This window comes from Carassius carassius, chromosome 3, assembly GCF_963082965.1.
Source record: "Carassius carassius chromosome 3, fCarCar2.1, whole genome shotgun sequence".
Classification (NCBI taxonomy): domain Eukaryota; kingdom Metazoa; phylum Chordata; class Actinopteri; order Cypriniformes; family Cyprinidae; genus Carassius; species Carassius carassius.
In genome coordinates, this window is record NC_081757.1 from 45,299,021 (window position 1) to 45,316,657 (window position 17,637).

At 38.0% G+C, this 17,637-nt stretch overlaps 1 protein-coding gene across 33 annotated transcripts in view; it reads right to left on the minus strand.

The window, feature by feature from the left end:
* LOC132127777 (receptor-type tyrosine-protein phosphatase delta-like) overlaps positions 1 to 13,735 on the minus strand; it is a 394,068-nt gene extending 380,333 nt beyond the window's left edge. For all 33 annotated transcript variants that reach the window (XM_059540138.1, XM_059540149.1, XM_059540057.1 and 30 more), the window contains exons 1-2: positions 13,581 to 13,735; positions 13,455 to 13,483 (exon numbers count right to left, since the gene is read on the minus strand). The gene's annotated coding sequence lies outside the window, so the exon portion shown is untranslated. The remainder of the gene's footprint in view (positions 1 to 13,454; positions 13,484 to 13,580) is intronic.
* Between the last annotated feature and the right edge of the window lie 3,902 nt (positions 13,736 to 17,637).

Consider the following 17,637-nt stretch of genomic DNA (forward strand, 5'->3'; position numbering starts at 1 on the left):
AGTATCATTAAGATCATCAGGGTAAAATGAAGTCCACTTGATGAATCATAATTACTGAATGAGCATTCAACATTATTTTGGATCAAAAAGATTATTACAAATTAATGTGGTTATTAGCAGATTTGAATTGTTTTGTTGCTCTGTAGAATCCATCTCATAAGATCTTTTCAAATCCAGGATATCTCTAGGTTCTGGAAGAAGAGCTTCTCCCAAGGGCTACTTAAACCATTCTCATGACGTAAAATAAAACCTATTAGAAAAAAAAAAAAAAAAAAAAAACGGTAATTGAAATAAAGGAAAATATAAACATTAAGGGGAAAAAATTAAACAGTGAAAATGACAAATGTTCCCTTGCCAACTAACCCAAATAAAAATAAGTCAAGGTAATAAAATGACTGAAGCTGAGATAAAAATAACTAAATTAAAATTTAAAAAACATATTATTATTATTATTATTATTATTATTATTATTAGTATTAATCAATCAATCAATAAAACACAGAATTAAAATGTAAAAACAAAAGATTATTCAAAACATGAATAAATAGATACATTTATTTAAATAAATAAATAAAGAAATTATAATAAAGAAATTATTAAGATTTTTAATTAAGTGAAGTGACATTCAGCCAATCATTTGAACCAGTCATGCTTAGATTGACACTAATGCGATCATGTGCCATGTAAACTTTTAATATATATACACACACTCATGGTCACATTAGGGTCAATTCCACTATAAATGATTCAACATTAATTCTGTACTTTACAAAATTGGAAAAGAGTCCATTGCCTGCTGATAATGTGTTTAAAAACTGAGATTAGCTGGATATTTGTGGTCAGTATTTGTCCAGCGCTCAGATGTTGATTCTTGTGTTCAGAGGTCCTCCTCAAATCTGATGAGAAAACGGCTCAGAAAACCAATGCATTTTTCATGCTCATTGATGAGAGACAGCAAAAATCAGCCTGATGTCACAATCAAAACGTACATATTTAGACGTAAATTAAAACTGCCCAATATGTATGTGCCTTTACGTATTTACAGTGTCATTTACGTATTATCTCGCAGTAATTACAGGTTCGATACGTATCTAAATGTACGTAAAAACAACCTCAAATACGTACAGACGGAACGTGTTCTCTGACCAGTCAGTTATCCATAGAAATTTGCTCATGGAGCTGCTTTTCAATGCGTATCTGATTAATTTGTTTAATACTTATGTATATTTTCCCTTTTTATAATTTTTTTGATAAATGTAAGATCCCTAAACCCCACCCAAACCTAAACCTACCCATTTTATACAGAATGTTAAAAGAATAAAACATAATGGACAGAAATTTGTAGGAAAATGAAAATTTTAGTGAAAATATAACATTAAAACGTTATTTTGAGCCACTAACGTTAATCCTACACCTACCCCTAAACCTACCCATAACCATTTCTTAAAACTAAATAACGTTACTGTTATAAATAAACGAATAAAAGACAAAAAAACGTAACATTAATCATTTATTTTTTGCGAAAATATCCATATGCCAAAAGTGGTACCAAAAGTAGTTCAAATGATAATGAGTTCCAGTCGCAGTGCTCTCTGGAGGTAATAGTTTTTATAGGGTACAGAACAGAATTTAATTTATTAATCCGTGAAATTATGTATCTGTCTTCTCTCCGTGAAGGCGCACTGGCGCAGTACTGATTTCTAGTGATGTCCGATTCGTGAACGAATCATTCAATTTAACCAGTTGAACCAGTTCACCAAATCGAACTGAATCGTTTGAAACGGTTCACGTCTCCAATAAGCATTAATCCACAAATTACTTAAGATGTTAACTTTTTTATCGTGACTGACACTCCCTGTGAGTCATAATCAACCAATATCCCGGAGTAATTCATGTACTCAAACAGTACATTGACTGAACTGTTGTGAAGACCGAACTGAAGATGAACACCGAGCCGAGCCAGATAACGAACGAACACGCCCTCTGCTGGAGCGCTTCTCGTTCTCGAGTCAAGAGCCGGTTGCATCTGTTTTCGGATCACCAGTACACTGAACTGAGAATCGTTTCTGTCGGACGCGTCCGATTTGAGAACCAATGAACTGATGATACTGCGCATGCGTGTAATTTTTTTAAGTATTTTGTTAAACATCGGAAAGTGTTATAAAATAACTATATTGTATTTTTCTTTTTTTTTAGATGAATGTTTCTAATCTGTATATTGTAGATAATGTATTGGCCAAAGGGGTTTTCAGGGAAGTTGGACAATAATTAAGACTCTATGTTTAATAGGAATAAGGGATGATTTATGAAATATCTGTACTGTATTTATAGTTAATGATGACATATTCACAAATTGAGTTTGTAGTAAACAGAAAATGAACACGAGTAGAGCAGCTGATGAAACTGAACTGCAGCACGTAACGGTTAGAGCAATTCTCGTTCTGGAGTCAAGAACCGGTTGCATCGGTTTTCGGATCATTTCCGGTTTCTTTCGGAAGCGTCCAATTCGAGAGCCGAGGAGCTGATGATACTGCGCATATGTGATTCAGACCGACGCACAGAGCGTCTGAACCAAACTGATTCTTTTGGTGATTGATTCTGAACTGATTCAGTGCTAATGATATGAGCGCGGGTAAACCGAGGGCTTGAATGAAGGGCAATCTGGCGAAACGTAAGTTCATTTAATAACAAATACATCGCAATGGATTATGTATAGTAAGTGGATCGTGGTTTCTGTGCTGATGACACCTAATTTATTTACTTTATATCTTCAAGACTTAAATCCTCGTATGCACATTATTGCTGTTACTGTATTTGGGTGCGTTGTTGCAAAACTCAAATGTAAATTTTTCATGATTATGAGGTTTTTAACTGACTAAAGTTATGATTACTGACTTATAAATAAATAAATATATATATATATATATATATATATATATATATATATATATATATATATATATATATAAATTAGATAGACGTGACGCCATTATGTCATCGCCAATGACGTCATTACGTCGAGCGTAAAAGAACCGCTGAACCGTTTTTTTCAACCGGTTCATTGAATCGAAACGTCCGAAAGAACCGGTTCGCGGAAACGAATCGAACTTCCCATCACTACTGATTTCAAATGTCTATCAACTGAAACACGGCATGTCGCAATCTGTGACGAATTAGGTGAGAGCCAATGAGCATTCAATATCAGTGCCGTAAACCATGTCGTAACGTTTCTGGAGGGAGGCGCACTGGCGCTATTTTCAAATTCGCATCATAACGAGCATGGGCTTTGACTGTGATGGACGCTGTTGCTGAGAATGAAGATGAAGATCGATTGATAAAGGGCTGAATTTAGATATGATCCTTGCAAACATCTGGATTCTAAAGATATGGAGTACAGCAAACAAATAAAACGGATGTGATTTGTAAATTTATGCTGTGCTTTTGTGTATCTATGGTTGTATTGTCAGTCATTGGATAGGAGAAAATCGCACAGCAAAATATTCCAAAATGGTTAAACAATTACATAAATTGTATTCATTTTAAGGTTTCAAAGTGTAGTCTTGTTTAACATTATGTAATCCCCCGAAACGAGTTTGCAGCATGCACAGAAATGTTATTTCCTATTAAGTAGATGAGTAAACTGCTTTCAATAAATTCAATAAAAACATGTATTGATATGACAATTAAATACAACAGATTTAAATCATTAAAGCCACGATTTTATTATTAATACATGGGAATTCATATACATTTACACTTTACGTTAGACTATTTTTTTTTTTAGCTGCTAACACGTAAGTATTTGTACGTTTTACTGCTATAAATACGTCAAAGTTGTACGTTTTTATGTGCATGAAAACGTAACTAAATGTACGTGTGGTAGAACCACATTTAACGTAAAAATACACACGTTTTCTCATGAGATCACGTTGCAAAAATAGATTTTTTTTTCTTTCATATTATATTATCTCGACTTTTTAAAATATACTCTTAAGATTTGAAATTCAAGTACACATTCATTGCAATCAAACACAATCATGATGATAGAATAATCATTCTTGGTGGGCTATTTCTTTACAAAGTCACAGGAAGTGGAACACAAGTTCTTCTGGATGGGATTGATCCTATAATAAACACTCGTCTGTTCAGACGAGAGATGCAGAGAGTTTCTGAGCAAATCGTTGTGATTTATTCAGTCTGAAGCACGCGACGATCTGTACTCCATCCAGAGAGACAGAGAGAGCGAGACAGTCAGAGAGACAGACAGTGTGTGTTCATGTGAGTGATGATGATGAATGACTGCCTTCAACACCATACAGAAGAGTCAAAGTAAAATTACATTTCCCAGCGTGAAACACACAGCAGATCAGCTCTGTCACGCATATGTGTTACTCTAATAACTCACGTTAATTCTGATCTGCTCTGAACTCAGGACTGCTGGAGTCTCAGATCATCTCTGATTGGCCCACCTTCCATCAGTCTGATACGATCAGAGCTGGAGAGGAAGACTTAGTGAAAGATATATGGAGTGTTTTTGAAGGAAGCAAACTGGATATCCACCAGCAGAACTGAATACTGTTTTGACCCTTGTGAAAAAGAAGTGCACTTAAAGGGTTAGTTCACCCAAAAATTACAATTCTGTCATCAGTTGTTGTTCCAAACCCGTAAGACCTTCGTTTATCTTTGGAACACAAATTAAGATATTTTTGATGAAATCCGAGTGCCGAGATCCAAAAGCTGAATGAGAAGAGCATTGTTTACATCCCGAGGAAAGCATGCTCATGTCAGGTACTTACTATGTTTCTGAGCCTTGATCGTAGTAGTGTCTATGGAGGGTGAGAGCGCTCTTAGATTTCATCAAAAATACATTAATTTGTGTTCCGACGATGAATGAAGGTCTTAAAGGTTTGGAACGACATGAGGGTGAGTAATTAATGACAGAATTTTATTTTTGAGGGGATGAACTAACCATTATACTGTACTGGATGTGCACTTGAAGTGTATTTTGAATCTAAAAATTAGTTTTACGAACCTGTACTTGCAGATAATACAATATTAATGAAATGAAAGGCCACTTAAGTGACTTCAAGAGACGGTTTCTAAACACACTTAAGTTCACTTTTAAAAAGTGCAATTTTGTAATAAATTTGAATGACAAGTTTTACTTAAGTACATGTGTTGACTAACATACTAAAGCACATGTAAAGTACTTTATTATTTCAGCTGTAGTCAATTTACATTTTACACATTTACATATTTTAAATGCATTAAATTGCACTCAATTTACAAATGTATGTAAATACATGGAGGTACTCTATAAATGTTATTCAAATATTTTTGAGTTGATCATAAATGCTTGTCAGTACAATCAGCAAATCAACCATATTTCAGATATTTCATATGTAATTGCATATAAGGATGTACTTAAGTCCTAATGTTCAGCTAATTGCATTTGAATTAGATTTGAGCTATAATACATTTAACTGCAAATAAAACAGTTCTCAGAAACTATTGGAAAACATTACATTCAGTTACACTACATAAGTAAGTTTAGATTTACATAATAATTACTTGTTACACAAAGTGTACTTTTTTTTCACCAGGACAGCTAGATCTCTGAAATAATCTTTATTACAGAAACCCTGCCATCAATGTCTGATGCAGTGGATGTGTAAGAAAAGAGAGTCATTACTTTACCCAGCGCCTCCACCTGAGTGTCCACCACCCCTTAAAGACTGAATACAGGTTAATGATACCTCGAGAGCATTGAGATAAAGAAAACATGCTGCTGATGTCGAAGGGCAAATAAACGTGTGTGATTTCAGCTGAATCTCTGAATAATGAACTGCTAAATAATCCTGCGTTTCTGCTGAGAGAGAAGGATTGTGCGAACAGAAGCAGGAATTTTCAGGAATCTGCATTCTGTGCTCCTCTGGGCTGAAGAGTTCTCCAGCGTACAATAGAGATTTTACAGCAGATGATTTTTATCTCTTTATTTAAAGTGTTTGAGATGTGCTCAGGCTCTAGTCTTTAGGAGATCTGCTCTCAGGTTTAACAGAGTAAATGTTAGACTTTTTCTGCAAGAATGAGCAAAGAACAATATTTGTGTATTTTGCGCTTGAAATACTGTACGACACAATGAAATGAAATTCTGGCTCAAGGTAAATTTCCCTAACCAGCAGGTCCAGACGATGTCTACTATTATTGCTCTGGTTTTGGAGGCAAATTTGCAGAACTGTGTGGAATGGTTTTGACGCTGATAAAATATGTTGAATAAAGCTGAATATAGTTTATCACTACTTTGGGATGGGAAAACAAGACACACGATTAATACACACTATCAAAAAATAATTTCAATACAGACCTCCTGACACTGATGACATCATAGTAGGTGAAGGAGCTAAAGATCCCAACTTTTATTGGTTTTAAAACTCAGATTTAGGAGCTGTTAAAACAGGAACTCATCTGTTAATTGGTTGTGTAAAAACCCAACATTTTTTAACTATTATTATCAGGATGTAATTTCTTATGCTCTTTTAATTTGCACTCCTGCAAAACACTTCTTGGTGTGTTACAGTTATATATAGGGTAGTACCTTTAAAGGGGCGACTTTGTATCTTGCCTACCCCTGAACGCTACATATTACTTTCTTAGAATTGTGTTATTTATCCTTATTGTACTATTTTGAAACTTTAGGAGTAAACAGGGTACAAAGATGACCCTTTGAGGATACTGCCCCAGTGACAAGATGTTGGGCCTTTCAAAAAGGTACAGCTTTTGCACATTTATTCTGAGAGTATGTACAACATACGTTCTCACTGCCATCAACTTGAAGGCTCTACTGAATAAGCAGAGAGCCTTTCAGAAGGGGCGTAGAGAAGATTAAGTGAATGCAAAGGTAAGTAAACTTGAAGATAAAACATCGGTGAGCAGAAGGCAAGCTTCTCAGGAGTGAGGTACAGCCGTTCTTGCAAAGGCACAATCAGAAATACCCAGCAAACTGAACCATTTATTTAACCTTTTTGACCGCAGATGCAAATCAAACTAAACCACGTCTTTTATAGTTTGGCGTGAAGCCCAAAGAGAAACAACACTGAACGTCACAGCAGAGCAGATGAACAAGCAAATAAAGAGTCTCCATTGGGAGCTCGGGATCAGATAACATCCACCCGTACCCTCACCTGTTTCACATGAGTCTCTCTCTGATGAGCGTCCATGAGCTCAAGAACACATCTGATCTTGGTATCAAAAAGAGGGTTCACCTCCTTCCCAAATGATGGAGGACTAATACCACACTCTTTATATCTTTAAGCCTCTGTTCTAGCCCACCAAAATCTCCTGGAGCCAAGAATCTAGTTGGATTGCCTGTCATTTAAATGCTGTTAAAATTGTCACCTGGACATGGTGAGAGAACTATGAGGACTCTTGACTGACTCCTGCAGAAAGAGATGCAGGTGGACACTTCCATGATCTGATGAATCGCACGCCGTCTGACAGGCAGACCACAGATTGTGAGATTGTGAGACAGGTGGGAAGCAGCACAAGTGACAGCTCAGGTCATTCCATGTGTGTCACAAGATGCTTCATGACTTTTACCAGTCTGGGAGCGGGTCTGTGTTTTAGAATTGAGCTGACTCGCTGTCTGCTGCTGCATGAAGTTCTGAGATGATAATCAGAAGAGTGTTTTAAGATTCCTGTTAAAAGTTGGTATGGGAGGCATCACTGTTGCAAGATTTGGTTTCGCCTTTTATGTAACAGTTATATAGACAAATAATTAATATAGAGTACTTAAATATTGAGACCCCAAAGCACCAAGTGCACCAAGACCATATAGGCTCTCCTTTCCGGCTCTCAGATTCTCTCCAGGTTTTCTGATTCCTGCTACTAATCACTAGTGATAGATACCATGTTCCAAATTGCACCCTAAGTCCTTGCAACACACACTTTCACTTTTAAGGAGCTTTGATTGTCAGGTAGATCTTGCTTTACTATGGGTTTGGCAGAAGTGTGCATTAAACGTGCATTAAGAGTGCACCGAGGGAGCGTATGAGCACCGTTCTCAATCCTACAATGACAAATAGAATGATGACTACAATGAAAATGACATACAATGACTAGAATGCAATGACACACTACAGCAGGGGTTACCACCCACATTCCTGGAGCCCCCTCATCACTGCACGTTTTCCATGTGTCCTTAATCAAACACACCTGATTCAGATCAGCAGCTCAATAGCAGAGACTTCCACACCTGGAATGGGTGTGTCACACAAAGGAGAGTTTGGGAGGGGGCTCCAGGAACAAGGCTGGGAACCACTGCTCTACAGTCTTGTGCACCTATCGGACATGGGTCTGTGGTGTACTGCGACCAAAATTATGTGTTTGTGCGACCAACTGAGAAAGTTAGTCACAAAAGAGCGACAAATGAGTTTAGAGCCCTGAGTCCACAGGAGCAAATGAAGAGTGGTGTTTGGGAAAGGTCCCAAATCACAGAGTCAGAAGAAACACTGAGAGAGCAACTATCAAAAAACCCTTTCTCCAAGCAAAACTCCACTTCCACACCACTAACACTCAGTACATTTACATGGACAACAATATTCTAATATTAACATGATTAAGACAATACTCTGATTAAGGATCTACCATGTAAACAGAGATTTTTGATAACCTGGATCCAGCATACTTGATAAGTCATACTCGAGATGTGGAGTATTTCTATTTTAGTCGCATTATCAAAGTGCAGCATAGACATGTGCACACCTTAATCACATTATTACCATGTGTAGGACTTTTCACTGCATTATGTGACAGGATACACACACAGCAGTGGACAACCGTTTGATGGCAAACAAAAAAGCATGGCTTCAACAACGTCATCGTCTTCGTGCACTTACAGCATGACAAATAATTAACTGCACTTGAAACTTTCATAAAATGAAAAATGAAACTCCCAAAACTGTATATGTTACCATACGAATGCAAACTGTAGGTTGATGAGTGAAATTCTGGAGGGGACATCGGATGGTGTCACATGGGGACATAATGACGTGTGCCATTAATCGATCTATGTACGTAGAATAACATGTAGAACGGGAACAAGAAATTAATATTCTAAAAGCAACTCATGTAAACACCATAATCTTAATATTGTCTTATTTGCAATAAGGTAATTAATTAGATAATGTACTGATGTCCATGCAATCGCACCCACTGTCTGATCTGGAACAAAGTTAAGAAGACATACAACCAGTGAAATATTACACTTCTGTTGGCATAACTGTCAGAACTCATGACCAAATCAGATTGGACTTTTAGCCTGATTACAATGTCCCATGTAAATGCCCCCAGTGTCTTTCACACAGGTTTGATGAAATGAAGAGCCACAGGTTGATCCATCCTTGGTGTCTCCAACAGACGATCATTCCTAGTCAGTATCTTTATCTGTCTGGATAAAGTATAAAGGTATTAAAATATTTTATCCTGTCCATTACCTCCATACTGAGAACCGGACTGCTGATAGCACCGACACAAGAGGCCATTCATGAATAAAGCTCATGGGATCTGCTCTGAACTGCACTGATGATGGCACCAAATGATCATGTGTGTTTCCTCAAACTCGTTCATAATCGAACATCTATGCCAAACTACACCAAACTTCACATAATCACACAACCCATTGGGACTCTAGCTCTTGCACTCTAGTGAGGAGGAGCTGGCCAAGATTATCTCGCTCTACTGTGTCTGAGTCATCTCTCAGTGTGGTGTTATTTCATGGGATGGGTGGAGTCAACTGAGCAAGAGGGTGGAGTTATCTCAGCTGGGGAGCATGTGTGTAGCGTAGATAACATATGGACAGGATGTTAGCGTGTCATGGGAGACATAGACACAGAAAGAGAGAGAGAGACAGAGAGAGAGAGAGAGAGAAAGAAAGAGGAAGAAGGAGAGAGAGAGAGAGAGCGGTAGGGGTTGTGTTTAATTAGTCTCATCAGAGCAAAGGTGGAGCAGGTGAGCGGAAACATAACTATCCGTGCCTACCATCCTCACACACTTTCTGATGTACTCGTTGCTCATCCTTGTTTCGTTCTGTCGCTCATTCCTCATTATTTCACTCCACAAGTCGAGTTGAGGAGAGCAGATGGTGGATCACACAGTGAGACCAGCCTGCCGTCCACCTCAAACCCCACCCCCCCCCTCCCCCCCAAAACACACACACATTTCAGTTTTAATGTGCTTTATTAGCATGACAAATAACAGTACATTCACACTGCCACAGCAGATGCAGTGACAATGACAACCAACAAGGAAGAATAACAGTAAAGATGAGAAAAGAACAGACAACTACAACAAATCAGCACTAATAATAATGCTCATGATGAAGTGACAGATACACACAGATCAGCAGAGCTGGGGAAGACATTCATGACGTCATCAGATGACGCAGGGAGCGAGTAACCCATTGCTTGCTTCACAAGTTCATCTGCTCATCCTGTCCTAACTAATGTGGCTTGCTGTTATTGAAGGAGAGGCTCAGTCCCAGTGCAAACACCAGACTACAGATCTGGACAGAATGAGGTGCAGGAGGGATGCTGGAAAAGCCTTCGACTGCTGCTTAAACACGCTTGTGGTGATGATGATGACGATTGACAGCACTACTTTAGGAACTTAAACATTAATTTCCCACCATAAAGCAGAAGATCTCTTTTCAAATAAGTAAAAAGGTTGTTTTTTTATATATTTTTTCCCTAATTATTTATTTACAAATGCAATAGAATATATATATATATATATATATATATAGACTTGTGCTGGTATTCGGTAATGCAATATATTACGGTAATGAATATGCACGATATTGTTATTGTGGACACTTATAAATACAGCAAATAATTATATATTACAAATTATTCAGAAATTGAAATGCATTTTAAAAAAAACTATTCCAATCAACTGGTCAAAATGCACAACACCGCTGTATGCTGCTTGAAAGACTCGTGTGTGCTCTGATGTAAACAAACACGCATGATAAGCACACAGAGTCACTAAACTGCAGATAATGCAGTCTTTACCCTGGAAACCCCATATATAAACCAGCTGCACTACTTTCTTAAACATATTTAAATACATTTTAAATAGCCATTCAGATTTGTGTATCTGCTATGATGTTCATCTTACCTATTGGTCTTTATAGTTCTTTAGCTCTTTAATCTGTGCAAAACTTTTAACTTTATATATATATTTCTAATTTGTTTTATTTTATTTAAATGTTCAGTTATTTTTTTATTAGAAAAAAGTTATTTAACCTATTATTTTAAAAAAAAGTTATTTAACCTACCTATTATAAACTATATTTTGAGCACTTTTTAAAAATAAATTTCAATACCGTGATAATACCGTTTACCATGATAAAAGCCTGATTAATCAATTAATCACAACAGAAAAAAAATTGGTACCGGGCATATCCCTATATATATATATATATATCTATATATATATATAAATATAAATTTTATTTTACATTTTATTGATTTATTTATTTTACTTCTAAGCAAGCCATTATTCTGCTCTTTGATTTACTTCAGTAATGTACTGTCTTTCACAAATATTGATTTAGGCCTACATTATTATTATTACTATTATTATTATTATTATTCCAGCAAATATTCATGTGGATATTTATATACACATCAAATTGACATACCTGCTAAGAACTAAGTTTTTTTTTTTTTTTTCATGTGACAATTTTTTTTTTTTTTTTTAAAGTGCAAATATTCGATGCATTCATTTTCCTGTATTTAATATGAGGTAATCTACATTTATATAATATATAAATATAATATATAAAGACAATGCAGCAGTTCCAGATGGAGTTTAGTTTAGATGTTGCACCAGTTTATGAGCTCATTTACACTCCACAGAGACAGAGCGAGAGAAACACACACATATTTATGATGGAAGTAAAGCTCCTGAAAACGTCAAACAACAAGCAGGTAAAATCACCTGTCACTACATCTTAATATAAACACTCTGTCAGTGTGTGTGTGTGTGTGTGTGTGTTTGAGTGTGTGTGTAAGATATAGAGAGAAAGAGAGAGAGAGAGGCTGCTGCTCAACAGAATGACATAACTGCACAAAATGAGTGTGCGGTATGAGAATATCACACACACACACACACACAAACAGTCAAATATTCAGACTGTGGTTTTTTAACGGTCAGAACAAATAGAGCTCAAACACGAAGGTTTTTTATTTCACTGGACGTGTAATTAAACACATTTAAAGAGATGTAGTGACTTTCTCAAACACTGCACATGTCGAACTCAGAAGCATCAACCTTCTCGCCGTTTGCATGAACATCTGAGCCGTTAGCAGCTCTTTCCCTAAAAACATTTTCCATCTGAGTTGTTATCTTTCCGCTTCAAGCTCTAAACAGCCCTGTGCTCCGAGCAGAGAGCTGTGGGCGTTATCCAGGAGGAGAACATGCCTTATCCCCTTCACGAGCACACACACACACACACACACACACACACAGTCCCAAATCCCACTGCTCTGTAAGCCGCCGCTTTACTCATAAAAAATACATAAAATAAATAAATAAAAATAAAAAAGGATAGAGACCGGATCAGTCCAGGCGCGCACAACAACAGCAGAAAACAGAGTCTCAATCACTGAAGTCTTGGTGATGATGATGATGATGATGAAGGTGTGGAGCAGATTTGCTGATTGAGCTCAGAATCATTAATGTGAACAGAAACGGATTCACATCACAAAGCATGCGGGACAGTGATGAGATCAGCACACACTATCCTCGAGAGTTCAGATGAGCACAAACTCTCAAACACACACAGTTCATCAAACCTCGGGCCGTTTCGATGAAGATGCTACAAACGAGAACTAAATACAAGTTATTCATTTTTAGAATTTTAAATAAATAAATTATGCATTCTGTTTGATGATCATCAAATGAGAACGACCCCAGACAGAGTTTCTGACAGATTTATCACACTTCTGGAGACACATTTGTCCAAACATTATAGCTAAACACACACACAAACACACACACACACACACACACACACACACACACACACACACACACACACTCGGACCAGGGACTGGAGTTTGTGTCCCACCAGTTTCTGCCTGATCAGACATTTTTCATCATCATCATCATCATCATCATCAGAGACCCAGAAATCCCATGACCAACTGAAACAGCACCGCTGACCCAGAACACACACACACACACACACACACACAGACACACACACACACTCCTCACAGAATCACAGATGTAAGTTTGTGTTCATCTCACAGCTTTTCTGAAATTTTCATCATCATCATCCTCATAAGAAATCCCACAACAACAACAAACCTGAAACACTCACACAGTTTCTGCACAATGTCCCGTTTACACACACACACACACTTACAGAGAGTGAAAGTATCTGTACTTACTCCAAACGCTGAAGATCACAAAGCAGAAACTGAAACACACGAGAGAAACACAATCTTCAGTAGAGTACGAGGAAGATGAGGAGGATGAAGATGCTGAAGAAGATCAAGAGCATGATGAAGACTCACCCAAAAGCCTTCAGAGGAGCGCTGAGGATCCGGAGGAAGGTTTTATGTCTTTCTGTCACTCCAGCCAGAAACAGCCGTGATGAGGAGGATGAAGATGAGGATGAGGATGAAGAGCGTCTTATTCCACACACTGACAATCAGCCGCGATCATCCGCGCGTCCGACGCCCGCGAGCATCACAGAGAAACGCGCGCGCGCGGAGAGGAACTACCTGACTCTGTGTGTGTGCGCGCGCGCGAGACTGACGCGCGCTCCTGCAGTTCCGCCGCGCGCCGCACATCCCAGATCAAACAGCTTCATCTGCTTCATCTGGACCAGGAGATTTCATCTCATCTGAAAAACGTGTTATCTGTTGAGAAGAACAGAAGAAAATCAGCTCCGTTTATTTTTCAAAGCTCAAGGCTTGAAGAACAAATGGTGATTACCAAGCCTTGCAGGACACTAAAAACTGTTCCGAGGTGGCTCTTCTAATGTTCCTGCTGAGTTATGAAAATGTTTGTACTCCCATCATCATTTTTATTTTTTATTTTTATATATTTTTTTGGTGGGGGGGGGGGGTGTTCTAAAAATGTTAAGGAACATTCCATTCAATCATTTTGCAAACATTATAGGAACATTCCCTTTGAATGTTCTCTCAAAGTTCAAAGTTCTCTCAAAATCTGATCCCTCGCAAGTCTCTAGAATGTCTGATCACTTTATCTGGAAAGCTGTGTACAAACGTGATGGATATCTGCAAGATGTCAGATTTACATTGATTCTAAATCATAAGCATCTTAAAGACATCTTTTACACGTCTAGTTGACATCTGAGAGGAAAAGCTCATGTCCTATATGAGCAAACATTAAAAATCCGTCTCAGATGTCATACAGCTGTCTATGTGATGTGTGTGTGCTATCAGGACATGTTCCAGAAGTTCTGCATCCTAAAGTATTCATCATTCTGTGTAAAGTGACACTTCTCATTGTGTTTCACAGCAGCGTCTAAAATAGAAAACAATGAAAAGACAGTTTTCATCTCACACACCTGCAGAAGAGCCTCAGCACAGTGTGTGTGTGTGTGTGTGTGTGCAGGGGTGCTGCACAAGATCCCGGGCCCTATGCATAGGCAGTCCTAATGCCCCCCAACCATAGGCGCCGATACCGTGGGTGCTCCGGGGCTCGAGCACCCACGGAAAATACCGAGCACCCACGGAAAATGAGCACCCATGTGTGCCAGTGCCAGACTGCCAGTAGGCTACATTTATTTAAAATTAAACATTGCAGTTGGCGCTATGAAGCGTCTGCCACACTGTGATTGGTTATGTTGTTGTCAGTGACAGTGACATAACCAGTCGCATGCATGTTCCATATCCTATCCACCAATCACAGCGTTTCTGAAAACGTACCATCCCCCACTATACAGTGCCGTGCGAGTATGTAATCATTTACTGCTTTCCATAATCACTAATCATTAATCAGACTAAAATTTGTTATAAAAAAAAGCCAAACCTGTTAATATTGATATATCGACATTATTTTACTGGATCTAGTGGCTTTGGCATTTTGTGAATAAACGTCCAGTATTTTTTCTCTTTCAAAGTTTTGTCTGTCATGTTCTTCCACCTCATTTCATACCCAGCAGTACGTTAATATGTAAATGTTACGGTACATTCCCTAGACTCCTTAAAGTTCGTAACAGGGTTTAAATGGGAACATTTTTCTGCTCAAGTATAGGCCTATATACGGTTTAAAAGAGGAAAAACTAATGGACACAAAAGTAGCCTACGTTTGGACAGAATACGAGTTCTTTGTTAAATACATAAAATAAAAAAATATTTTTTTAGCCTATATGAATAATGGATTCGAAACCTCAAAGAAAAGCCATGCCACTATCAAAAGAAACCTCGAAACATAAATGAGGTAGACATTCCCAGAAACTCATTATTTTAGTCGCAACAATCGGTTAATGGAAACGCTGTCCTTTCGCAATAGTTTTTAATCAATATTTACAAAACATTAATTTCCCAAGAAGCTGAACGCATTAGCGGTTACGTGTCAGTTAAACTTTTCATCTCCAATCCTGTTTGTATTTTTGAGAAGTGACGCTGTTGTGTTTGTTTGTAACGGCCGCTGTCCATTAGCCTAAGGTTCTGAAATGCAAAATTTTTGAATAGCCTAGTCTATTTTTTTTTATTTTTTAAATGGCGTGCGCCCTTGAGCATAAATCGGCGCCTATGCCCCCAACCCCCTTGAAAATATATATTCCAGACTTTTCAAGGGCCCTCTCTTCTTTTGGGGCCCTGGTAATCAGTACTGGTTTTACCCCCAGTCCGACGCCTCTGTGTGTGTGTGTGTGTGTGTGTTTGTGTGTGTGTGTGTGTGTGTGTGTGTGTGTGTTTCCTCAGGTCAGCCGGTGACACAGACAGACGGACGTCACTTACCGTTAGCGTCTGAAGAGAGCACAGAATAATGTCAGATAGAGTGAAAGAGACATTTTTCTCTCTATTAATGATGTGCACATTATATTGTGTTTGAGTGTGAGTCAGAGTCTCATTATAAAAAAGGGCCCCGACAAAGAGTTTTAACTGAACGTGAGTCCAGGAAGTGAACATCTGATTCCAGCGCCTTTCCCCGCTGCTCTACAACTTAAACACATGACTGCAAGGGCCGGTTTAAATTTAGAAAGCGCTCAGGAAGAAGAGAGCAGTAGAGTTAGAGAGTCTGGGCTGTGTTTGGCTGCAGGGCAGGGCAGATCACATGTGCCTCAGCTCCCAGCATCCTCTGCTCCGGTCACTTCATCTGGATACAGACCTGTGAAACTCTGGCAGGAACCACGGATGCCTCGTTTCTTCTTGAATCTGGGTCATGTGTAAGAAGAGAAATGTTCAACTGCACGAATTTAATAAACCACTGCTGGGTTTCTCGCTCCTTTGTCATCATTTTGGCTTATTATTTGCGTTAGACATCTATGGTGTAACTCGAGCTCACAATCTCAGCATGTTAACCAGCACAGAAACAGCACATTCACGAGATCTGCGCCTGAAATCAGCAGACGACTGTAAAGTTTCAGACCTTTCACTAACTGCAGGATATCAGCTATAGACCAGACAGCAGGTTAGAAATGAACATGAATCCCTGTTCCCAAGCCACTGAACTTCTGTATTTGACACATTTCAGTGAAACACGATCGAGGATGGATACAGAGCGTGAAAAAAAACCAAACAAACACACTTAAGCATACTTTTAAATAGAGTTACTTAATATACTTCTACTGTGTAGAATCTCGATCCCAGTGATTTAAAACGTACTTTCAAGTAAACCTTTAAATTTGACCTTATTACAAAGGTCTTTTTTAAAGTGTACTTAAGTGCACTGTAAAAAAAAATATATATAAATTATTGTTTATGCACTTTAATTCAAATCAGATCTTTTAATTTTACAGTTTTTGTTTTGGCAGCTTTACAGTGTATGTTTAGCAATGTCAAGAAAGCATCTCTGTTTAAATCACTTGAATGGCCTTTTATTTTATTGAATATTACTGAAATAAAAGGCCACTTAAGTGACCTAAAAAGTCACATTTAATACAGTAAGGCACACCTTTTTCACAAAGGCTGAATGCAAATGTACTAAAACAGTGTCTAAATGAGCTTTTTGGCTAATGGTTGACACTGAAGTCTGTGCTGTTTAAGTGACGTAAGTGAAAAGCAACCGTGTATCAGAAGAGGAGCAAGCGATTTCAGTCAAATCACTGGGAAAACACTCTTACTTGTGCCTTACTTCACTGACAAAGTTTTTGCCAGAAAACACCTGATCTGCTTCCGACGTACTTGGCATCTGAAAATATCCACATTGTTAAATGACATTCTGTGAAGTTTGTCTAGCAACCATTAGTCACTTGCCAATTAAAATTTCAAATGACTTGATGCTTAGAAGTCTGTCTCTTTCTGTGGCAGCGTTCTGTGAATACTGAACAAACACCTGCGCTCTGAAGCGCCATCAGGATTCTAGCGGCTTCCACACAGTCTTAATTGTGGAGGCTTCACATGCTGAGCGCTTCACAACTAAACATTTATATTCCCA